Genomic DNA, 6,522 nt, shown 5'->3' on the forward strand with positions numbered 1-6,522 from the left:
AAATTACCTTACACATCTTCAGGGAAAAAAGGTAAAGAACAAAAAGTAAACACCAAAAACATCTCTTGCTATATTGGTAGCGATTACATGTTTTTCTCCTCATCAACACATTTGTGGAGATATCATCATATGAACAAATATATATATATGTATATATATATATATTTTAGTGGGTGTCAATTTTGGGGAGCAAATAGGAAAATTCATAATCTTTAATTTTGGTAGTAATTTAGTGTTACTTTTTAGCATATAAAACAAAATTCTGGAACAAAAAGCAATTTTAAATAACTCTTAACTATATCAATATGAATTTAAAATTTATGTTTTGAGAATTTTGAACATAATTGGTTTTCACCAGCATCTTTCTGTTTCAAGTTTCATATATACTATTATACATTCCAATTTACTATTTGAAAGTTGTCAAAGCCTTCACATCCTTCTTGCTATTGTTCTTTTCATCAGTTGCCTGCTGACTGCTTGTGCTTTGATGTAAGCCTCTCACTTCTTGTGACTGTAATCATGACTTACAGCTTCAGTGACCATTTTAACACACCTCTCAACACTTGTGTGTGTGATGGCCATTTTAGTACTATCATTGATGTGTCTTTAAGATTCTTACTTGTTAAGGATGTTGGTGGTTCCACAGCCTCAGAACTCAAATCAACCAACTCAGAAACCTTAGTGGCATTGACATTTAATTGGGAAACTTTTCTTTGACTAAATGAGTAGTCTCCCAACTGGTCATCTTCAAATGGGGTATCTCTAATCCTTAGAATGGTTTCTATAGCCTCAATACGAAGATTTGAACATTGGCTGGAAAGCATTGTTTGCAACATTGCTTCTGATTGAGCATACTTATGCAGACCTCCTCACCACAGGTAACATGATATCCTTCACAAACTTATTTTGTGTTCTTACAAGCTGCAATTGAAACAAAAGGTATTTGGGACCATCGACCCATTTTGGATTGAGCTTGATATTAAACCAGTTGGGAAGATAGACATCAACTATAAATTCAATAATTAATCTCAAATTCTTCAGAGCCTTTCCCTTCAGTTGGTGTCTGGAAATCCAAATCCTGCAGAAGCGCAGAACTGTAGTTAACCAACAGCTGTGACTAACAGGTCCAATCTTCAAGAGAGCCAATGACTGAAATACTTCACCTGATCTTATTGCTTGAGCAATATGATGAGCATAGGACTAATCTGTGCTGAGGTCTTTGACAATTTCTTCTGGCAACATTGGAATGGGAGGGCCTACTTCAATCTTTGGAAAGTTTGCATGTATTTCTAGTCGTGTTGCTTCATCCAACATGTTGCCAAGAGGACCTGACCACATATTATTGCTTTTTGTAGGACCATCAATTTTCTGGATGAGGTGACGAAGAGGTAGCTCACCTGTATGTAAATAAAATTCAATCTAAATAACTCATTACACCTCCCTTTCAGTCAGCAATCACTGCTGTTGAATCCCCACCAATAGCCTGCACTGAATTTTCAAGCCCTCTGTCTTGAAGCCAGCATAAAATATTATCAGCAATTACCTCTGCATGTTTTTCCCTTCCGCTTCAACTTCAGGTGTAAAATGAAACAAGAACTGACCACCAGGCTCAGAGCAGACAATGTAGTGCTCTTCTTTGATTAGACCTTGAAATTCCATCTACTTCAACCGTAACTTTTGTTTCATCTATTCTTCCATCAAACAAAAGACAGGAGAGCCCTCTTTTTAATTCTTTTTCTTGCTGATAGATATCTTACTCATTACTTTTTCTTGTGCTCTTCTAAGTTTATTATGAATCCTCTTGACTGATGAGGCCTGCATCTATCCAAGTGGCCCTTGCAATTTCAGTAGCTTCACAGAGTCCAATATAGTGACGAATACTAGCTAATGCAATGTTTGAAATGTCTCTTGTATCATATTTTCTTCTCTTGGTATGGCTTCAGAAGATTCTTCAAAATTTTCATCTGAAGACTTCATTTTCTTCAGAACTATCAAACAACTGATAAACACCATGGCAGTGCAGTTCTTCTCTTTGCATGACTTCACTCTTCATTCTCTACTTTTCTTCCCTCTCTGACAAGATCTTTCCTGTTTCAGTAGAAATCTGTCTCTTACTTTCTTTATAATCAGTTGAGCCCATTTGCATACAGCCTTGGCCTCCTGTCTTTGTGCTCTGTGAGCTTATAAAATATAGCTCTAGAAAAGGTATCTTCTTTCCACGAGGGCAACAACAGTCAATGTAGGAATAATTTCCTCTCATACCAATGGGAGAACAATCCTCTTTTGTATGGAACACTCAGCTCAAAATATCAAACAATGTATCAAGTGAGTGTAGAAAAGCATTTTTCAATGCCAAGTTTCCTTTACCAAGTGATGTGTCTACTGCTTTCCACCACAATCCCATTAGTTTTAGCTCAATTGTTTGACACTGTATGATCACTGGCAGATTGAATTGTGCATTAGCTTTTGTCCACTGGCGCAGAAGATGAGATATTATATCATGTATGAGTTCCTTATCTGTATTGTTTCTTCTGTCCTTGGGATTTTGTTCCCGAAGTAGTAACCCAAGTCTTAAAATGTCTCTCACTATTGGAGGCTCTGATACAGGAAACTCTTTCCCTGTACCAATTAACAGGCTCAAGTGTGATGACATCCTGCCTCTAGTCTTCAGCATTGACATCTTGTGAATATCTGAAAAGAGTAAAAATTCATTTAACTAATTCATTCAACCAATTAAAAGATAATATAAGAGCGATATTTTGAGTCTAATCAGTTTTTCATATAAATTTTCAGCTATTGTTTCGAAACAACACCATATTGAAAATTTAGGATAAAATTGATGTAGGTTAGAGTTATTTTAATCCATTTTTTAATATATATCTCAAGTCTAGGAGTAAAAAGGTACAATAATTTCACTACCAAATTAGATTTTTAGTAAGTTATTAAAATTGACACACCCTGATATATATGTGTGTGTGTGTGTTTGTTGTGTGCGTGTGTGCCTGCGTGTGTGTGTGTGTGTGTGCACATATATTTATTTATATATACACACACTTGTACTTCTTACATACATTTAACTATTTTTAAAACAGAGATGAATAAGTACAGTATAATAAAGAAAAATTAAAGTAACATCAGCAGATTGCATGAATAGAGTTTTAAATATTGTTTCTACCCAACTGTGAAAACAAGCATTTTAGCCTGTCATTGCATCTAACAACTATTTTGGAGTGCCTGTTTACAAGTTTATCTGTACACATTAAAATACATAGCACCTTCTCAAAACAGAGTGAACAAGATTTTGAAAATAAAGCTATGTACAGATATGTATTTTTTATCACTGTCCATGTGATATTTTGTGCTTTTCCTTCCTTAAGTTCCAGACCAGGTCAGTGAGTGATGTGCAGTGTCTCTTAATGTTTTAAATGGTGCAATGTGATTCCAATGTTTATGTTTGAAGCAATCTGCATTTGCACCACTATATATGCTAGCATTCTAACTGTACATTTTTTACGAAGATATCCATTTTCCAGGGGACATGTGTTCCTGTCCTTACAATTACAATTTATTACCACACTAATTTCTATTTGGCATCAACCAGTCTTCTATTTTTTGTGGTTATTATAAGTACTGTTGATATTATCTTCACTGCTATCATTGTTTCTGTTCATAATATTACTATTATGGTTGAGATTTTCAGCATTTTCATTACTCCTCGTATTATTTTTGCTATTTTTATCAGAATTATTTAGAAGGGCTTGATTATTTTCTTCCCTACTAATGGTGTTAGTTATCTTCTGACTTAACTTCCTTTTATTGAATTTAGGAATGTGGCATTCTAAGTTATCAGATGTTGCATATGATAATTTCACTGTATGTCTATTATTAAAAGATAATAATATAGACAATATGTATATTTCATTTTACTTTATTATACTGTCTTTATTCCTGGTTCTATAGTAGTAAGAATGTATGTAAGAAGAATACATATGTTCATATATAAATAGATACATGTGTAGCCACCATGATTGACTGCTAACTTCTAAATTTAGTATTGGGATCATTAATTTTCAACATACCCATCATCATTATCTGTACAAATGGTAATACAATTCTGTAGTTCTTGGAAAACATTTTGCAGCTGGTTTTCAGTAATACCATCAATCACAACAATTATCTTGAGTTGAGTTGAATAAACATTACTTTTCACATGTCCCCATAGAAAAAAAAAAAAAAATTCAGTAGAGTCAAATCTGGTGATTATGAAGACCACGATAATGGTCCACCTCTTCCAGCCCACCTGTTAGGGAATTTTTCATTTAGAAACTGCCTAACTTGCAGAGCAAAGTGACAAGGTGCACCATCCTGTTCAAACACTGTAGCCTCCATCAGATCTAATTGGTTAAGCTTAGGAATAAAGTAATTTTGCAGATTTCTAAATAGAGATCACCATTAACAACATAAATGGTGCTATGATTTGATTTTCACCCAAAGCACCCTAGATATTAGGGGAATCTCTTTCATCTTCGACAAATTCTGGTGGCTTTTCAGTCTCCCAAATATGGCAGTTATGCCTGTTGACCTTGCCACTAATGCAGAATGTTGCTTCATCGGAAAACATTAAATTACTCAAAAATGAATTTTCGGTATTAAATTTTTCATTGAACTGATGGCAGAAAGTTAGTCATGCATAATAATCCTCTTTTAACAATAGCTGATGCATTTGAATTCTGTATGCTTTAATGTGAAGTTTTGTCCATAGAATTTTATCCGCAGTTGATTTTGGAAGCCTCAGCTCTAAAGATGCTCACTACTTATAAAAAACTGCTTAGATTATAATTTTATTAATATATAATTAGCATGTTCTTTTACCTCAATACTCCTTTATTAATACCAGTATATATCAATTAATCAATATTCACAGATACCATCTGATGAGTTAGTATTTAAGTGTATAATATGTATAAATATTAAATTATTTCTGGATAATTTCTTTTCCTCTCTCTGTTGTGGTTAAAGTTTGGTATATACTCAAAAGTATTCAAAAATTTCAGTTTCTGAACATCAAATTTCACCTGTGGATTTGTCTGTCTTCTCCTTGTTGAAAGCTTCACCTTGAGTTTCACTATCACCAAGTGGTGGTCCGATCCAATATCTGCTCCTGCAATGTTGCCAGACTGCGATTTGGTCGATCTGGTTTTCCGTCTGCTGATCTGGTGATACACAGGTGGCTTTATGGCAACGTCTGTGTGGGAAGAGGGTGCCTCCAATAGTAAGTTCGTTGAATGCACAGAAATCAGCTAGGAGTTCCCCGTTTTCATTCATCACTCCGAGGCCATTTTTTCCCATCACTCTCTCTCTCTTTCACTATTGTCACTTCCAACTTTGGCATTCATGTCTCTCATAAGAATCAACATGTCTCTTCTGGGAAGTAACTGGGAGTAGAAGAGGTCTTTTGTGTCTTCCTCTGCATTGTTTGTAGGTGTTGGCCATGATGATGTGATCTGACACTGGTTCCCACTCCATCAGACTCCTTGCTGCTTCCTTCGACAACAGCAGCGCTACCCCAGCTTCATGGTGGTCTCCTTCATTGTCTTTACCCGAGTAGAGAAGTGTTTCGCCTGTCTCTAATTTGATCTCTCCGAAAGAGTTCCACCTTAATTCACACATGCTGAGTAGCGTGAGATGATACTGGCGCATCTCCCTCACGACTTGTGCGCATCTTCCTGTATCTCGGAATGTTCTCACATTCCAGGTTCCAAGAAGGATGGGCTTCTTCTGCGAGAGCAGCTTTGGACCACCCTTCAAGGTTGTCCTCGGCCCTGTAGCTTCCTGACGGGTTTGGCTACAGTACGTCATCAGTCTCATCACCTGCAAGACATGCGAGATAAGGTAGACCACGTGAGAGAAACTTCCCGTCGAGTGGGCTCGAGGATCAGCCAGGAAAAGACAAAAGTGCTGCATATCAACAAGCAGGAAGAGCCAATCACAATCGAGGGGGCACCAGTGGAGGATGTTAGTGAGTTTGTCTATTTTGGTAGCAAAATCAGCAAATCAGGTGGATCAGACGATGACATCACTGCAAGAAGCAAGAAGGATTGGCAAGCCTTTGCTATTCTTCAGCCAGTATGGAAGTCCACTGCCGTCTCAACTTGAACTAAACTCTGCTTATTTAGTTCAAACGTAAAATGTGTGCTTTTGTATGGCTCTGAAACAAGGAGAGCCACCTGCAGCAACTACAAGAAGATCCAGACCTTCATCAACAAATGTCTCCGGCAGATCCTCCATCTGAAGTGGTTCGACAGAGTGCCAAACACTGACCTGTGGGAAAGGGCCAACCAGGAGCCCATACATGTTCAGATTAGATGAAGGAAATGGAGATGGATTGGACACGCACTGCGGAAAGAACCCTCAAATGTGACACGACAAGCACTTGACTGGAACCCGCAGGGGAAAAGGAAGCGAGGACGCCTGGAGCAGACATGGAAGTGGAGCATTTTGGATGAGCTCAAGACCACCAGC

Source organism: Octopus bimaculoides, chromosome 14 (genome assembly GCF_001194135.2).
Source record: "Octopus bimaculoides isolate UCB-OBI-ISO-001 chromosome 14, ASM119413v2, whole genome shotgun sequence".
NCBI classification, from domain to species: Eukaryota; Metazoa; Mollusca; class Cephalopoda; order Octopoda; family Octopodidae; genus Octopus; species Octopus bimaculoides.